Consider the following 19254-nt stretch of genomic DNA (forward strand, 5'->3'; position numbering starts at 1 on the left):
GGAAGATCTCCTGGAGGAGGGCATGGCAACCCAGTACAGTATTCTTGCCGGAAGAGCCTGGCAGGCTACAGTCCATAGGGTCGCAAAGAGTCAGACACCATTGAGCAACTAAATACAGCACATCATTTAACAAGAAATGTCTTAATTTCTTCCTTTTATTTGAAAGACCACAATTTTGCTGTACATATAACTCTTAGTTAAGATTTTTTTTTCTTCCTTTAAAATCTTGAATATATTACCTCACTGACTTCTGGTCTCCAAAGTTTCTGATGAGAAAGTTACTGATAATCCTTGTATATGATGAGACACTATTATTTTTCTGCTTTCAAGATTTTCTTTGTCTTTGTTTTAAAATACTTTCATTATATAGTATCTCAATGTGGGTTCATTTGAGTTAATTCTACTTGGTGTTCATTGAGCTACTTAGAGCTATTTATATTCACATCTTTGATCAAAATTGGAAAGATTTTGTCCATTGTCTCTTCATAGAATCTCTCTGCCTTTGTCTTCCTCTTGTCCTTGTGGAAGTCCCACAATACATATGTTGGTCTGGTATTCTATAAGTCCTTCAGGCTTTGTTCACATTTCTTCAGTCATTTTTCTTTCTGCTTCACAGAAAATAATTTCAAAATTGCTATATCAAGTTCATTGACTCTTCTTTCTGATCAAAATTGCCTTTGAATCCCTCTTGTGCATTTTTATTTCTGTTATTTACTTTTTTCAGCCCTAGAATTTTGTTTGTTTGTTTCCTTTAGGTTTTCAGTCTCTTAATTATATTTGAATTTTGCTCATACATCATTTTCATGGCTTTTGCACTTCTTTCTTAGTTATTTGAATATTTTTAAGAAGTTGTTTTAGAGTTTTTAATATAGTAGATCTGTTATCTTGTCTTCCTCAAGGACAGTTTCTATTGGTTTATTTTTTTCCTATAATTGGTCCATATTTCCTTGGTTTCTTGTGTATATTTTGTGATTTTTCTTGAAAATTGAACATTTGAATCAAGTAATAACCCCGAAGTCAGACTGTCCTCATTTCCCAGAATTTGTTGATTTTAATTTAGTTTTTTTTTCCCCCCCATTTTTAACTGATGCAGTTTGTCTCTGTATTGAAATAAACCAAAGGTTTTCTTAGGTCCTTTCTGAGGCTGTGCCCTTCCCTCAGCATGTATAGTAATCATCTAATTTACCTCATATAGGTAAATTAAATGTCTTAATATTTATTGTCTTATCCACAAAATAGGAAAAGGGGGGAAATAAAGTAAGAAAAGAAGAATACCAGCCCCTAAATCCCTTGGAAGTCACTCCAGTCAAAGGGAAGGGTTTGAAACAATGACGAGTGGGGAATGCAATAATGGCTGCCCACTTCTGTGACTGCATCTCCATGATGAGAATTAGCAATCAGTGATAAGAACACAGATCCTCAATACTTGTAAGACAGAGTCCTTATTCCACACTCCACTTCCTGGAAGCTACACGCAAACTTCTCCAGGAATATATGCACAGCTTTCTGCAATTGGACTAGAAGGTGAAGAACATTATCCATTAACAAGCTAAGAGCTGATATTGACTAAAATAAGTGAAATTTATCACCCAAAATTTCCCCTGGAAGTTACAAGTCTTCTAAGGACCCTAGATTTCCAACATAATTACTGCAGACTGTTCTGCCAGTATAGTTCTTGTCTAGACGGAAAAGATGAATTTTTAGTGCTTTCCATTCCACTACCATCCCAGCTCCAAAATCACTGCAGATGGTGACTGCAGCCATGAAATTAAAAGACGCTTACTCTTTGGAAGAAAAGTTATGGCCAACCTAGATAGCATTTTGAAAAGCTAAAAGAGACATTACTTTGCCAACAAAGATCCATCTAGTCAAGGCTATGGTTTTTCCTGTGGTCATGCATGAATGTGGGAGTTGGACTCTGAAGAAAGCTGAGCACCAAAGAATTGATGCTTTTGAACTGTCGTGTTGGAGAAGACTCTTGCAAGTCCCTTGGACTGCAAGGAGATCCAACCAGTCCATTCTACAGGAGATCAGCCCGGGGATTTCTTTGGAAGGAATGATGCTAAAGCTGAAACTCCAATACTTTGGGCACCTCATGCGAAGAGTTGACTCGTTGGAAAAGACTCTGATGCTGGGAGGGACTGGGGGCAAGAGGAGAAGGGGACGACAGAGGATGAGATGGCTGGATGGCATCACCGACTCAATGGATGTGAGTCCGAGTGAACTCCAGGAGTTGGTGCTGGACAGGGAGGCCTGGCGTGCTGTGATTCATGGGTTCTCAAAGAGTCAGACACGACTGAGCAACTGAACTGAACTGAAACATCCCAGACTCCAAATTCTTTGGAATTAAATTCTTAAGTATATAATGGGGGAATAATGTAGATACTTTGTCTTCCCAGGATTAATATAAGGATGAAATGAAGTAATGCATGTAGTACACCAGTTCTTTTCAGTCATTTAGTCCTTTCTGATTCTTTGTGACAACAGGGACTGCAGCATGCCAGGCCTCCTTGTCCATCACCAACTCCCAGAGCTTGCTCAAACTCACGTCCATTGAGTCAGTGTTGCCATCCAACCATCTCACCCTCTGTTTTCCCCTTCTCCTCTTGCCTTCAATCTTTCCCAGTAGCAGGGTCTTTTCCAATGAGTCAGTTCTTCACATCAGGTGAACAACGTATTGGAGCTTCAGCTTCAGTATCAGTCCTTCCAATTAATACTCAGGACTGATTTCCTTTAGGATGGACTGGTTGGATCTCCTTGTGTCCAAGAGATTCTCAAGAGTCTTCTCCAACACCACATTTAAAAAGCATCAATTCTTCAGTGCTCAGCTTTCTTTATAGTCCAACTCTTACATCCATACATGACTACTGAAAAGACCATAGCTTTGACTAGATGGACCTGTGTCAGCAAAATAATGTCTCTGTTTTTTAATATGCTGTCTAGGTTGCTCTTTCTTCCAAGGAGCAAGCATCTTTTAATTTCATGTTTGCAGTCACCATCTGCAGTGATTTTGGAGGCCAAGAAAATAAAGTCTGTCATTGTTTACCCACCTATTTGTCATGAAGTAATGGGACTGGATGCTGTGATCTTCATTTTTTGAATGTTTAGTTTTAAGCCAGTTTTCACTTTCCTCTTTCATTTTCCTCAAGAGGATCTTTAGTTCCTCTTTGCTTTCTGCTGTAAGTCCATGTAGTACAAAGAAAGTATAAAATAAAGAGATATATATTTCTATGGTATAATTTTTATTATCTCTAGTGTGGTAGATAGTATTATTGTTCCCAAATATTTGATTCCCCTTTGATATTAGACTTGGTAATGTGCTGTCTTTGACCAATGAAATATGGATGGAATTGACATGTGTCTATTCTGGGCAGAAGCTTTAGCAGCTAGTACGAGGTCCTATTTCCTACATCTTTCTGCCATCATGACCATCAGTGTTGTGAAACCTAAGTCCTAGAGTAAATATTATATGAAATAGGGTCACTGCCAACCTACAATAGAATTGTCATATGTGCAAGAGGAAAGCCTTTTCTTTGTAAATCAAAAAGACTTTGGAGCTTATATATTATTAAACATAACTTATTCTATTGTTAGTGATACAACTTCTCTTTCAACAACTACTTACAAATGTATGATGACTAACAGAATTTTTCTTACTCTCCATCTGCCACAAAAGAAGGGAGCAAAATGTCCTTATCTATAGTGGCTTCTGAAAATTTCAAATATAATATGGGACTAGGAAGGACTTCTTTGGCTGATTTAAGAACATGGCGACCACGGACACATTGTATCTATGAAATATTCCCAGGTAGAATCAATTTGACCACTTGCAAATTACAAGCTGGGTATTTCCCTCTTGTTGAGAAAGAAGCAAACTAGGCAAATCCAATTTATGAACATTCAGACTAGTATGGGAAATCTCTCATTGTGTGGTAGACCTCAGCAGAATGAAATTTTAAAATCAAATATTTTCCTTATGTCAAATTAAAGAATTTTAGAAACTAAAGTACAACTTTTAAGGTAACAAGAATAATTTCAACTTAAAGATAAAACCAGGATATTCTGTAGAAAAATTAAATAGAAGAGATGTAAAAACAGAAGAAAAGTACTAATAAATAGCATTTATTGAACATTTATAATAGCCTGGTTTTGCTTTTCATTATATCATTAAATTATCTCTGGAAGCATAGGAAGTAAGTATTTTAAAATCTAAATTTATAGATGAATTAAAGCTTTAAACAGTTATGGAAATTGTCTAAGTTTACATAACTCTAAAGTAGAAGATTCAAGATATGTGCCCAAGGCTATCTCACTTCAAAGTTAAGATCTCCTTTATTTACTTGCTACATTTACTGTTTCTTTAATGTAGGACAGTATGTTAGTCTGATAATTAATGCATTTCTTAAGAAGGATCAGATAGATTAGTTTATCAAAGCTCTCCTTTAGGAGAAAAGTTTACTATAGTTAATGTAAGCTTTGCATTTTTAAAAGGTCCTTTTCTGCTGCATAAGAGTTAAATAAAAAAGTGACTCCATCTGGTGTGCAAAGAGGAAGCCCATCATTAAATGCAGTATTTCCTGAGAAGGCTTATGAAATTTATATCCATTGTATAAAAATATTGCATTAGAATATAGATATAGATGGGCTTTCCAAGTGGCACTAGTGATAAAGAACCTGCCTGCCAATGCAGGAGACATAAGAGATAGGTTGGATCCCTGGGTAGGGAAGATCCCCTGGAAGAGGGCATGGCAACCCACTCCAGTATTCTTGCCTGGAGAATCCTATGGACAGAGGAGTGCACAGGCTCTTGTCCATAGGTCACAAAGAGTTGGATGTGACTGAAGAGCTTTAGCACACACACACAGTTATAGATATAGATGCAAACATATAGAAAAAACATGCCCTAGTAGTTTATTCCTCTCTATCAAATACATATTCTGTATGGATGAAAACAATGTCAAATAATTTCTTTCAATGTTGCTACACTCCATTTCAACCATTGTGAATTACTGATATTTAAAGTATGTTAACCTGAAGTCACCCGAATAAAAATATTAAAGTACCATTTAATTTCTGTTTGTTTTGTTCACTGCTTTCGCTTTAGTACTTTGAACTGTGCCTGACATACATAATACGTATGTGTGTGTATTTCAATAATATATATGATTTTATGTTATTAAAAAGTGTGTAATATAAAATTTTGTTAGAAAAAAAGCTTATGAAAAATTGTTGATGGATAAAACAGCTGAAAGCATGCATGAGGATATTTCATGAGACTGTCTTCCCAGGGAATGACAGATAGTTCATTCTTGGAGCAGCTGTTTTAAAAGGTGGGAGAAAAAAGATGGGCTTAAAACAGAGGTAGTCAAAGGTTTATCTCTGGAAGAGCTGTGATAATCAGTCATTTGTTCCAGTTGTCTCTTTCAGCTTGCATACTGCAATTTACCTCAGAATAAAACAATGCATAAAGAAACGAAAATAAAGCTTTGGGAGAACTAAAGAATGGTGGGTGTTGCCATCACAAAATAAAGTACTCTTTATGTTGTATCAGAGAAAATAAGGCGCATCCTTCCCGCTGGTTCCCTGACCTCAACAAAAAAGTAAGCCTCCTTTACAATGACGTCATCTCATGTGGATAGAGGAGCCATTTAGTTCTTGCATTCATTGGAAAGACATTCTGAGAAAAGGAACTATTATATACCACAGTGAAGGAATCACATGCAAGCTTGCTAGGTAAATCTACCTTTGAACATAGAGGCAATTTAATATATCCAGGTGAAAAGAAACTCAACAATATATAAAAGAAATTTAAACTTCTCTGGAAGAAGCATAGGAATATTAAACAAAACAAAAACCTAATTATTAGGCTTAAGGAATTTGAAAAATTGTTACACTTGTAATAGAAGATATTAAGTTATGAAAAAGAAAAAATACACAATATGTATGAAAAATTTTAAGTATAATTTTAATATTTTGACTGGGATTAACTAAAGCTAAAGAAGAGAAATTTCTGAGAACACAGATCAAATAACAGCTTAAAATAAGTACAATCCCCAGTAATTACCATTATACTAATAACATTTCTGGAAAGAAAATAACAGGATAAAAAATGAGATAAGAAAATCTAGACTCTCCGACATACATCACAGCAGGATCCTCTATGACCCACCTCCCAGAATATTGGAAATAAAAGCAAAAATAAACAAATGGGACCTAATTAACCTTAAAAGCTTCTGCACATCAAAGGAAACTATTAGCAAGATGAAAAGACAGCCTTTAGAATGGGAGAAAATAATAGCAAATGAAGCAACTGACAAACAACTAATCTCAAAAATATACAAGCAACTTCTACAGCTCAACTCCAGAAAAATAAATGACCCAATCAAAAAATGGGCCAAAGAACTAAATAGACATTTCTCCAAAGAAGAAAAACAGATGGCTAACAAACACATGAAAAGATGCTCAACATCACTCATTATCAGAGAAATGCAAATCAAAACCACTATGAGGTAGCATTTCACACCAGTCAGAATGGCTGCGATCCAAAAGTCTACAAGCAATAAATGCTGGAGAGGGTGTGGAGAAAAGGGAACCCTCTTACACTGTTGGTGGGAATGCAAACTAGTACAGCCATGATGGAGAACAGTGTGGAGATTCCTTAAAAAACTGGAAATAGAACTGCCTTATGATCCAGCAATCCCACTGCTTGGCATACACACCGAGGAAACCAGAAGGGAAACAGACACGTGTACCCCAATGTTCATCGCAGCACTGTTTATAATAGCCAGGACGTGGAAGCAACCTAGATGTCCATCAGCAGATGAATGGATAAAGAAAGCAGTGGTACATATACACAATGGAGTATTACTCAGCCATTAAAAAGAACATATTTGAATCAGTTCTAATGAGGTGGATGAAACTGGAGCCTATTATACAGAGTGAAGTAAGCCAGAAGGAAAAACACCAATACAGTATACTACCGCATATATATGGAATTTAGAAAGATGGTAACAATAACCCTGTGAACGAGACAGCAAAAGAGACAGTGATGTATAGAACAGTCTTATGGACTCTGTGGGAGAGGGAGAGGGTGGGAAGATTTGGGAGAATGGCATTGAAACATGTAAAATATCATGTATGAAACGAGATGCCAGTCCAGGTTCGATACACAATACTGGACGCTTAGGGCCTAGTGCACTGGGATGACCCAGAAGGATGGTATGGGGAGGGAGGAGGGAGGAGGGTTCAGGATGGGGAACACATGTATACCTGTGGTGGATTCATTTTGATATTTGGCAAAACTAATACAATTATGTAAAGTTTAAAAATTAAATAAAATTTAAAAAAAAAAGAAAATCTAGAGAAACAACCAAGGATATCTACAAAACCTAAAAAGAGCCATACATTTTTAGATCCAGACAATATAAAAATCACACCTACACTCACTATGATTAAGATTTTCAAATACCAGAGGGGGAAAAAACCTAAAACAAAATCTGGATAGAAGTTATACCCCAAAAGATTAGAATTATCCACCTAGGATTTTAGACTGCAATGAGGGCTTCCCAGGGACCGCCAGTGGTAAAGAACCCTCCTGCTAAAGCAGCAGAAATGAGACTTGGGTTCAATCTCTTGGTCAGGAAGATCCGCTACAGGAGAATATGGCAACCCACTCCAGTATTCTTGCCTTGACAATCCCATAGACAGAGGAACCTGGTTGGCTATAGTCCATAGGGTCATATAGAGTCAGACAGGACTGAAGAGACTTAGCATGCATAATGAACTAAATCCTCATAATTCATAGCAGGAGTCAATTGAGATTGTTGAAAGAAAGAGAAGAATAAGTATATTATTGAGTGTATGAAAAGTATTCATGAGAAAAGAAAATATAAATAGTTGCAAGCACTTGCCTCTGAGATGGAGTTATATGTACAAAAGGAAGCTGACAAGTGGTATTTCTCATTTTAAAACCTGTACTGCTCAATTGTTTAAACTGTGATGGGAATGCATTTCTTTGTTTAAAAAAATGTTATTTATATAAAGACATTTTGATATTGAATAGCTTGACCACACTGAGTTAAGATTTCCCACTTGGAAAATAGATGAAGATAATAACAAAATGTTGTTTAAATGTAGAAGTGACAGGAAGAAAAATGCTGTTCTTTATAAAAGAAACTCCGACATGTTCATAAAAAACTCACCTGAACTGAATTACTGCTGACTGGATGATAACTGACAGAATGATGTCACTCCATATCTTTGGACAAGGCCAGTAATAAGACCAGTAAACCAAGAGGATAAAAATTGTTTCTATGTCAGTGGCTTCTAATAAGCATAAAATTGGACTGAAAATGGTTATAACATTAAGGTCAACACGGTAGCCTGTTTAAAAACAGAAGCCCACAAATTCCTAGTTTAAGGACATTTTAGTAACCCACTGTCCTAAACACAGCCTTATAATTTAAAGGACTAAGTATCTTTAGACAGATAATTATCCAACTGTAAAGAGGAATTCACTCAACGCCTTTGAAAAGTTACCACAATCTGAGGTTTTATATTGGACAGATCATAGTTTTATTAGAATTTGTGGGAGATTGTGAAAAATGCTATGGAAATGAAATCCCAACTGAAATTGCTTGAAATTGCCTTTCAGTTGGCTGAATAAGTTTATTATTGATTTTGTCCTTCTATAGAATGAAAGGTTAATGTAAACAATCACACAGCTTTCATTTTTAGGTGCAGAATATGTAATACACAAATGCCTTGATATGTTTCTCCCTCAAAATATGACAGTGTTTATATATCAACTTTATGTGCTGTTATGATTGGGACTATATTATTCCACAATATCTTTGCTTGCAAGACATTTACAATACTTTCTACTATGCATTCTAGGCTGCCTTACTTGTATGAAGAACTATTTATTTTGAAGGCTAAAGAAGAAAAAAATTCTATATTAACTGAGACAGCATGAAAAAGGAAGACATGTAAGTAGTTATTTTTTCTTTTACTGAGGATAAAATTAAAAATACATAAGGGCAAACTCGTTTATTATTAGCAATACAACAGTAGGTTTTCAAAGGATATCCTGATGAATGATAGCCCATGTATTTTGTTAGTTAGTGGTGACAGAACAAATGTAATTCTTGAATCTTTTAAAATTATTATCAATATATTTTACTCATATAAATTTTATCAAAGATTTTCTTCCGTACTTTTTAAGCAACATTGTTGTAGAGTAGGATGAAAACAAAAGGAATTGTTTGAAAACTTCTGTAATGAAATTATTTCATCCATATATGCTCATATAACTGACAAAATATTTATTTGTGTATATATATATATATATATATATATATGTATTGGTTAAGTGCAAACCATTATGAATTTTCATTCCAGTTGTAGAAATTATATTTCTAATTATAGCTATCATTAGACACTTACCTGCAATTCTCAAAATCACTGACTGCATTGCCTTTTCTTTCACTAAAGAGATGTACTACGTGCACTGGGATGACCCAGAGGGATGGTATGGGGAGGGAGGAGGGAGGAGGGTTCAGGATGGGGAGCACATGTATACCTGTGATGGATTCATTTTGATATTTGGCAAAACTAATACAATTATGTAAAGTTTAAAAATAAAATAAAATTTAAAAAAAAAGAAAAATAAAGCCTCATGGAACTAAGAAATTAAATGTAAAATACCTGTCATATTACTAGGCATATTCTTTTTTCCTCTGAGTAATAAACACTTGTATAAGACCAAAAAAAAAAAAAAAAGAGATGTACTACAGTAGTTCTCTCAAAGTTCATGCAATCTATAATGTGTAAAAAAATATATTTTCCAAAAACTCCCACTAATTTGAAAATATACATGCACCTCAGTGTTCATCATTTCAGTCACTCAGTTGTGTCTGACTCTTTGCAAGCCCACAGACTGCAGCATGCCAGGCTTCCCTGTCCATCACCAACTTCTGTAGCTTTTACTCAAACTCATGTCCATCAAGTCAGTGATGCCATCCAGCCATCTCATCCTATGAGGTGGACTCTAGGAGGAAAGTTGTAGTTTCTTCTTGTATTTATCAACTATTATTGATTAGAAAAGTTCAAATCTATAAAGGTTATTTGTGATTAAATTGGGGAAAAACAAACAAACAAACAACAAACTTTGACCTGGAAGTCAGAAACTTATGGAAAGCACTGCTACACTTGACATATATGATTAATGATAATGATGTACCAAGAATTTACCTGAGAGTTCTACACTACATGTGCCATCTCACTGATATCTTAAAAATTACTTTTATCAGGTTGTTTTGTTATTAACTTGTTTTACAGGTGATAAAAACTAGTTTCATAGAATTAAGCAAATTGTCATGGGCCATACACTGAGTAATAGAACTAGAATTTGAACTCATGTTTGTCCAGTCTAAAAATCTGCATTCTTAAATAGTATGCTATACTCTCCACAAGGACATATCAGCTTCTATGACCTATTTATTTTGTGAACTAGATTCCTGATTTTGGAAATGCACATTACCTTGGCTCTCCAAAGTGATTTTACATATTAATTTTAATAATGAAATTCCAGACATTGTCAAGATATAGTTATTATAGGGGCTATGATTCTGAAATGCATGGATTTCAGTTATTAGTACAGGCTACAGGAATATACTTGATTCAGCCTTTGTCTAGGTTGTCAGCTCATGGTAGCTTTTTTCAGCTTTTACCAAAATGCACCTGCATAGGCAGGGTCTCAGACAATACTATGGATTAATCAGTGTGCATTCAGAGCTTCTGAAGACTTCGTAACCTATATGATTTTATTGTATATTTCTTCTGGAATTATGAGGTTGAAATAGCCATTAGTAAAACATAGTATTTTCTACTTTTCTCAATATTGTTAACGATGTGGAAATTAAGGTAAGGCCTGGTAGAGCTATGAAATGAAATGACTTTGGTGAAGTATGCAGCTATCCCCTAAGGTGCATGGATGTTTTGACACATACTTTCAGTGTCAGGTGAAAATGGAAGAGTATACTAACAATAGTAGCCAATGGAAAAGGCTACAAATATTCATGCAGGTGAACCTTGCTAAACACCCTCCTCCTGGGATCCTGTCTCATTCCTGTTTGTTTCTGAACAACAATGCTCACCCATCCTCTAGCTTTGCTAATAATTTACAACTCCTATGGCTCCAATTATTCCTTAGAACTAGTCATACACCACTCAAACATAGCATACCAAGTTGGCAGTGCTTTTTTTAACCTTAATGATATTTTGAAAAATTGAGATGAATGCAAAACTTTTGAACATTTATTTAAGAAAATGTTATACAGTATAATGAACATATGGAAGGATCAGTTCAGTTCAGTTCAGTCGCTCAGTTGTGTCCGAATCTTTGCGACCCCATGAATCACAGAATGCTAGGCCTCCCTGTCCATCACCAACTCCTGGAGTTCACTCAAACTCACGTCCATCGAGTCAGTGGTGCCATCCAGCCATCTCATCCTCTGTCGTCCCCTTTTCCTCCTGCTCCCAATCCCTCCCAGCATCAGAGTCTTTTCCAGCAAGTCAACTCTTTGCATGAGGTGGCCAAAGTACTGGAGTTTCAGTTTTGGCATCATTCCTTCCAAAGAACACCCAGGTTTCTGATTAAATGCTATAATTTCCTTTCAAGAAATACATGTTATGAATCAATTAGACAGAAGTAAACTTTAGATTAGAATGGTAATTACATTGCTCGGACCATCTGATATGACTGTCAGGATATGCAGTGAAATTTGTACATGTCATAAAGGTGATTATCCTGCATCTAAGCTCTAGCAAAGTTAGACCTTAGGTGCTCTCTTTGATATTAAAAAACTTTACATTGACAGAGGTAGGCTAGGATTAAAGGATCTCAAATGTTTAAGCATGTAGAAGATTGAGTTGTGAAAGATTACAGAAAAAAGTTAATACTGTTACAGTTCAGAAATTTCATTTGGATAAGTAGAAGTTAAAACAATATTTGATAGCAATTTAACATGTAGGGAATTACGTAGTTTATGGTACATTATTTATAAACAACTAAACTACTGAAAGGTTTAGTCATGTTCAAGAATGAAATATAATTCTGTATCATCAGAAGATGGGACTTTGTACCTCTCTCTGCCTATGTCCTTCATATCCATTATTTTTCTCCTATATGAGATTGAAGAAATAAAACTAATAAAAAACTTACTAAATATAATTGAATAATAATTGAGAACTGGAGTAGAAATGTAGGCAATAAATATAGGATAAAAGACCTAGGGATATTTTGTACAAATGGTCAGAAGAGATAGATACAGGCATTCATAGTTAGAGAAACATGGAGGAAAGATTTGTGGGACACTATGGAGATGAACAATATTTGGAAGAATTGTCAGAACTTAGAGAACAACCATACGTTTAACTTTAATATTTTGAGCATGTAGAATTGATGACAAAGCACTAGAAAAGCCTAAGTCTATTAAAATAGCAATTGCACTTATTTCACATGTTAGCAAAACAATGCTCAAAATTCTCCAAGCTAGGCTTCAACAGATGTGAACAGAGAACTTCCAGATGTTCAAGCTGGATTTAGAAAAGGCAGAGGAACCCGGATCAAGTTGTCAACATCCACTGCATCACAGATAAAGCAAGAGAATTCCAGAAAAAACATCGACTTCTGCTTCACTGACTACACTAAAGCCTTTGAATGTGTGGATTGCAACGAACTGTGGAATATTCTTTAAAAGATGAGAATACCAGAACACTTTACCTGCCTCCTGAGAAATCTGTATGCAGAACAAGAAGCAACAGTTAGAACCAGATATGGAACAACAAACAGACTGTTTTCAAATTAGAAAAGGAATACAAAAAGGCTGATCCAATCAGTCCATTCTGAAGGAGATCAGCCCTGGGATTTCTTTGCAAGGAATGATGCTAAAGCTGAAACTCCTGTACTTTGGCTACGTCATGCGAAGAGTTGACTCATTGGAACAGACTCTGATGCTGGGAGGGATTAGGGGCAAGAGGATAAGGGGATGACAGACGATGAGATGGCTGGATGGCATCACTGACTCGATGGATGTGAGTCTCAGTGAACTCCAGGAGTTGGTGATGGACAGGGAGGCCTGGCGTGCTGCAATTCATGGGGTCGCAAAGAGTCAGACACGACTGAGCGACTGATCTGATCTGATCTGATATTTATTTAACTTAAATGCAGAACACATCATGTGAAATGCTGGGCTGGATGAAGCACAACCTGGAATCAAGACTGCCGGGAGAAATATCAATAACCTCAGATATGCAGATGACACCACCCTCACGGCAGAAAGTGAAGAAGAACTAAAGAGCCAATTGATGAAAGTGAAAGAGGAGAGTGAAAAGGCTGGCTTAAAACTCAGCATTAAAAAAAAAAAACAAAAAAACACTAAGATCATGGTATCCAGTAGCATCACTTCCTGACAAAAAGATGGGGAAACAGTGGAAACAGTAACAGGCTTTATTTTCTTGGGCTCTAAAATCACTGCAGATGGTGACTGCAGCCATGAAATTAAAAGACACTTGCTCCTTGGAAGAAAAGTCATGACCAACCTAGACAGCATATTAAAAAGCAGAGACATTACTTTGCCAACAAAGGTCCATCTAGTCATCTACTGGCTGTTCCAGTAGTCATGTATGGATATAAGAGTTGGACTTTAAAGAAAGCTGAGCACCAAATAATTTAACTATGAATTTGAACTGTGGTGTTTAAGACTCTTGAGAGTCCCTTGGACTGCAAGGCAATCCAACCAGTCCATCCTAAAGGAAATCAACCATGGATATTTATTGGAAGGATTGATGCTGAAGCTGAAACTCCAATACTTTGGCCACCTGATGTGAAGAACTGACTCATTTGAAAAGACCCTGATGTTGGGTAAGATTGAAGGCAGGAGGAGAAGAGGATGATGGAGGATGAGATGGTTGGATGGCATCACCGACTCAATGGACATGAGTTTGAGTAGGCTCCGGGAGTTGCTGATGGACAGAGAGGGCTGGTGTGCTGGAGTCTATGAGGTTGCAAAGTCAGACATGATTGAGCTACTGAACTGAACTGAACTGAGTCAAAATTGAGCAATTGTGTATAATATTAACAAGCAGACATTAAAGGTCTAGTTTTCACATTTGATGTCATTATAATACAAACACAATTTTTTCAGTTTTGAAATAGTCTTTTATAGGTAAAGGGGAGATTTTCTACAGTATCAGATAATATCACATTTATAGTTTCTCACCCTTCTGAATATTCTTACTCAAAACTTAGTGGGAGCCAACTTTTTGAAATTAGTGATACATTAACAAACTAGATGTAGCTTGTCACATTTGAGTTGAAAAATGATAAAGATAATTGAAATAAAATATAATAGATAAAATATATTTAAAAAACAAAGATTCCATTGAATATAGTTACTGTATATACAGATGAATGGACAAAGAATTTGTGGTACATATATACAATGGAAAGTGTGTGTGTGTGTGTGTGTGTTAATTGCTCTGTTGTGTCCAACTCTTTGCAACTCCATGGACAGTAGCCTGCTAGGCTCCTATGTTTATGGAATTGTCCAGGCAAGAATACTGTAGTGAGCTGCCATTTCCTTCTCCAGGGGATCTTCCCCATCCAGGGAATGAACCAGGGTCTCCTGTATTGCAGGCAGATTCTTTACCATCTGAGTCACCAGGGAAGCCCTAATGGAAAGTACTCAGCAATAAAATGGAATGAATATTAGTCAGTTGAACTGAGGTGGGCTAACCTGGAGGCTGTTATACAGAGTGAAGTAAGTCACAGAGAGAAAAATGAATATTGTATATTAACACATATATATGAAATCTAGAAAAATGGTACTAATGAATCTATTTGTAAGGCAGGAATAGAGGCACAGATATAGAGAACAGACATGGGCACAGTGGGAAGGAGAGGGTGTGAGAAATTGAGAGATATATACATTATTATGTGTAAAAGAAATAGCTAGTAGGAAGTTGCTGTATAACAAAGGAAGCTTAGCCTGGTGGTCTGTGACGACCTAGAGGGCTGGGATTCTGGTGAGGGGAGGGAAGGCTCAAAAGGGAGGGGATATATGTATATTTATGGCTGATAAGTGGTGTATGGCAGAAACCAACACAACATTGTGAAGCAATGTTTAATTCTCCAATGAAAAATAAGGAAAATTATTTTTAAATTATTAATAAATAAAAGTGTACGTGCAAATGTGCTCAGTCATTTTTGGCTCTTTGCAACCCCATGGACTCTAGATCACCAGGCTCCTCTGTCCATGGAATTCTCCAGGCAAAAATACTGGAGTGAGTTGCCATTTCCTACCCTGTGAGTTATTTCCAACCCAGGGATTGAACCTGTGTCTCTTTTGTCTCCTGCATTGGCAGGAGGATTCTTTACCACTGGTGCCACCTGGAAGCCCAATAAATAAATAAACCTTAACTGGGTGAAGGTCAATTTAAAATCTATGTTAGCTGAACAAAAACCTCCTAAATCCTTGGAACTAGTGACTGTTACTTTAGAGGGCAAAGAGAGATTTTGCTGAAGTGATTACAATAAGGATGTTGTGATGGAGGATTACCCTGAATTATCTAGCGGACCCTACACATAATCACAAATGTCCTAATAAGAGGGAGGCAAAGGAAGAGCTGACTAAAAGACAGAAGGCAATGCTAGACCTAAAATGGAGAGAAATTTTAAGATGTTATTCTGCTGACTGAAGATGAGGGTGCCATGAGTCAAGAACACATAAGCTTCCCTAAGGGCTGGAAAAGTAAGCACTTCTGACCTCTGGAGAAAGCTCAGCCACCCTGACACCTGGCTTTTGGCCCAGAAGAGCTGAGTTCTGACTTCTGGGCTACAGAGATGCAAGACAATATATTTGTTTTTTTGTGTTTTTGTTTGTTTGTTTGTTTGTTTTAAGTCACCAAATTTATAAAAAAAAATGTTACAATAGCAATAGGAAATTCATAAAAATCCTTGAATATAATTGACTCTGAAAGTCAAAATGTTCTTAAGATTAAAAAAAAAAAAAAATGGGTCTTCCAGAGGGCCATTCTAAGTAATCTATACTTTATAAAACTCTCCCTTTAACACATTTTACTTTGTAATCTCAATTGCTAAGTATCAGTGTTTTTTGAGCAGTATAATTTGTTTTATTAATGTAGTCCATAGAATGACTCAGCCTTGGAACAGTTTGGTAAAGGACTAAGTCAGAAGTAACATTATCTTTAGCAATTAACAATTGATTACTGAGTATTGTTGAGCAGATAATATGTGCATAGCATGTTTGTAGAAAACCACAAAAGAAATAGGAAACTATATAATCTAATTTGAAGGAGCAATTAGTGGTTGTTTAATCCACTTCTATGGTCACCTAGAACATGTAAACCTGGTGTAGCCTTATTTCCATATGTTTATTAATAGGAAACTCACTATTTCACAACATATTTTATTGTTAGTGACTTCTAATTAATAATAAAAACATATTTGCAAAGCCATGTTTTCCTTCGAACACTTTTCAGAGTTTAATTCCTGTTTTGTTTTATGGAATTTTGCAGAAACCTACTATCTTCTAGGTTTATACAATTAAGTATCTGGAAGAGGATTGTGTGCATGGAATGACTTATTCAGTTCAGTTCAGTTCAGTCACTCAGTCGTGTCTGACTCTTTGTGACCCCAAGAATCTCAGCACGCCAGGCCTCGCTGTCCATCACCAACTCCGGGAGTTCACCCAAACTCATGTGGATCGAGTCAGTGATGCCATCCAGCCATCTCATCCTCTGTAGTCCCCTTCTCCTCCTGCCCCCAATCCCTCCCAGCATCAGAGTCTTTTCCAGCGATGTGGGGAGCGAGCTCCGCCCCTGGCAAAGGTCATGAGGAAGGAGGCTTGACATACGCAAAGGCGGGATCAAGCCTCAGGAGTCTCCCTGGAAATTCTCGAGCAATCTACCCCCAAAAACCAGAGTCTGCCTACTTTCTGCTTTGTGCTGTCACCTACACCTCTGACTTTACGGGGGGCTGTCCCCCACGACCTCTCTCTGAAAAAGAGTTAGCTTACAGCTCCAGTTAATAATTCTTGGGTGTGACAGTGTTTCAACCTACAAACTCCTTTGGAAGTCCTCTAGCCTGCCTGAATAGGTTTTTTCCGGCAACATGTGATTGTTCAGAGCCTCCCAACTGTGAGAGGCAGGAGATGTTCTAAACTGTCTAAACACAGATTCCTTTGAATAGTTAAAAGATTGATTAGAAATTGTATTGGTGAAGGGTTTTTCACTTGTTGGGCCAAAGTTTGCTGCTAAGTCTCCATATCCCTTACCTACTGTGTCCTTGGCGGTGTATTGATTGATATAATGGGTGTATAGAAATGTAAGTAGTAGCCTCAATGTTTGTAATCTTGGACTCTTGAGTTAATTCTTTTCTAGATTGAGCCCACCTCACCTTTGCCGTATAGGAATGCAACTTTCTCCAATGCTTTTTGGAGGCTGGAGCCTGACTTTAGAATAATCACCTTTAGAGAAAAATAAGTTTCTTAAAATGTTAACAGGCTTCCTGGCCAGAAGATGATGTAAATCACCTAAACTTTTGCATATGATAAGTTTGAAAGCCTGACTTCGATAAGGATCAGGGACTGCTGTCTTTGCATGCCTCTACCCCTTCCCCCATTATCCTCTATGCACAACTTAAGGTATAAAACTGCTTTGGAAAATAAAGTATCTCCTTTTGTTCACCGGAATTTGGTGTCTCCATGTCGTTCTTTCTTTCACCTTCTAGCTGAATTTTTCCTCTGAGGCAGGGAAGCTTGTCAAGCCTACTAATTTTGCCTGGGCTTCTAAGATCCGACCGGGGAGGCCTTAGTGTCTCCTCTCCTTCGGGAGAATGGGAGGACGCCTGCGGCCTTCGTAGGTGACATTAATTCCCTGCTTTGGAATTTTATTCAGTCTCTTTTCTCCACTGAATTTCCTCACTGAGCTATCCTTATTTCAGCCTCTTTTCTTCACTGAATTTTACTGAGCTATCCTCATTCTATTACTCTTTATATCCTTAATTAACATTTAATTAAGCAATTGTTTCCTGATCTTCGCCTACGCCGTCTCTCCTTCGAATACCCTGGATCAGCCGGGGCTGGTCCCCGGCACAGCGAGTCAACTCTTTGCATGAGGTGGCCAAAGTATTGGAGTTTCAGCCTCAGCATCAGTCCTTCCAGTGAACACCCAGGACTGATCTCCTTTAGGATGGACTGGTTGGATCTCCTTGCAATCCAAGGGACTTTCAAGAGTCTTCTCCAACACCACAGTTCAAAAGTATCAATTCTTTGGCACTCAGCTTTCTTCACAGTCCAATTCTCACATCCATACATGATCACTGGAAAAACCATAGCCTTGACTAGACGGACCTTTGTTGGCAAAGTAATGTCTCTGCTTTTTAATATGGTGTCTAGGTTGGACATAACTTTCCTTCCAAGGAGTAAGCGTCTTTTAATTTCATGGCTGCAATCATCATCTGCAGTGATTTTGGAGCCCCAAAAGTAAAGTCTGACACCGTTTCCACTATTTCCCTTTCTATTTCCCATGAAGTGATGGGACCAGATGCCGTGATCTTAGTTTTCTGAATGTTGAGCTGTAAGCCAACTTTTTCACTCTCCTCTTTCACTTTCATCAAGAGGCTTTTTAGTTCCTCTTCACTTTTCTGCCATCTGTGGTGTCATCTGCATATCTGAGGTTATTGATATTTCTCCCAGCAATCTTGATTCCAGCTTGTTCTTCCAGCCAAGCGTTTCTCATGATGTACTCTGCATAGAAGTTAAATAAGCAGGGTGACAATATACAGCCTTGACGTACTCCTTTTCCTATTTGGAACCAGTCTGTTGTTCCATGTCCAGTTCTAACTGTTGCTTCCTGACCTGCATATATTAGGATAAATTCCTAGGTCATTTAGCTTCTCCTTTTAGTAACATCTTTTCCAGATCCATCACTATTTCCACTAATGAAAGCAACAGTGACAAGGAGAAGGGCTTCAGCTCTTGTGCTATACCCTTATCATCTATTCTCCTGACAGAAATCAGACCACAACTTTAAGGAAGTATATTGTTCAATAGGAAATAATAAATATTAGAGTGACATTTGGGAAAGCAAAACTCCTAGTTAACTCTTCTGTTACAATTAAAGCCCTTTATGTGGAACAAAAATCTGAATTTCTTTCATGGCAAGGACTTA

Source organism: Bos javanicus, chromosome 26, assembly GCF_032452875.1.
Source record: "Bos javanicus breed banteng chromosome 26, ARS-OSU_banteng_1.0, whole genome shotgun sequence".
NCBI lineage: Eukaryota > Metazoa > Chordata > Mammalia > Artiodactyla > Bovidae > Bos > Bos javanicus.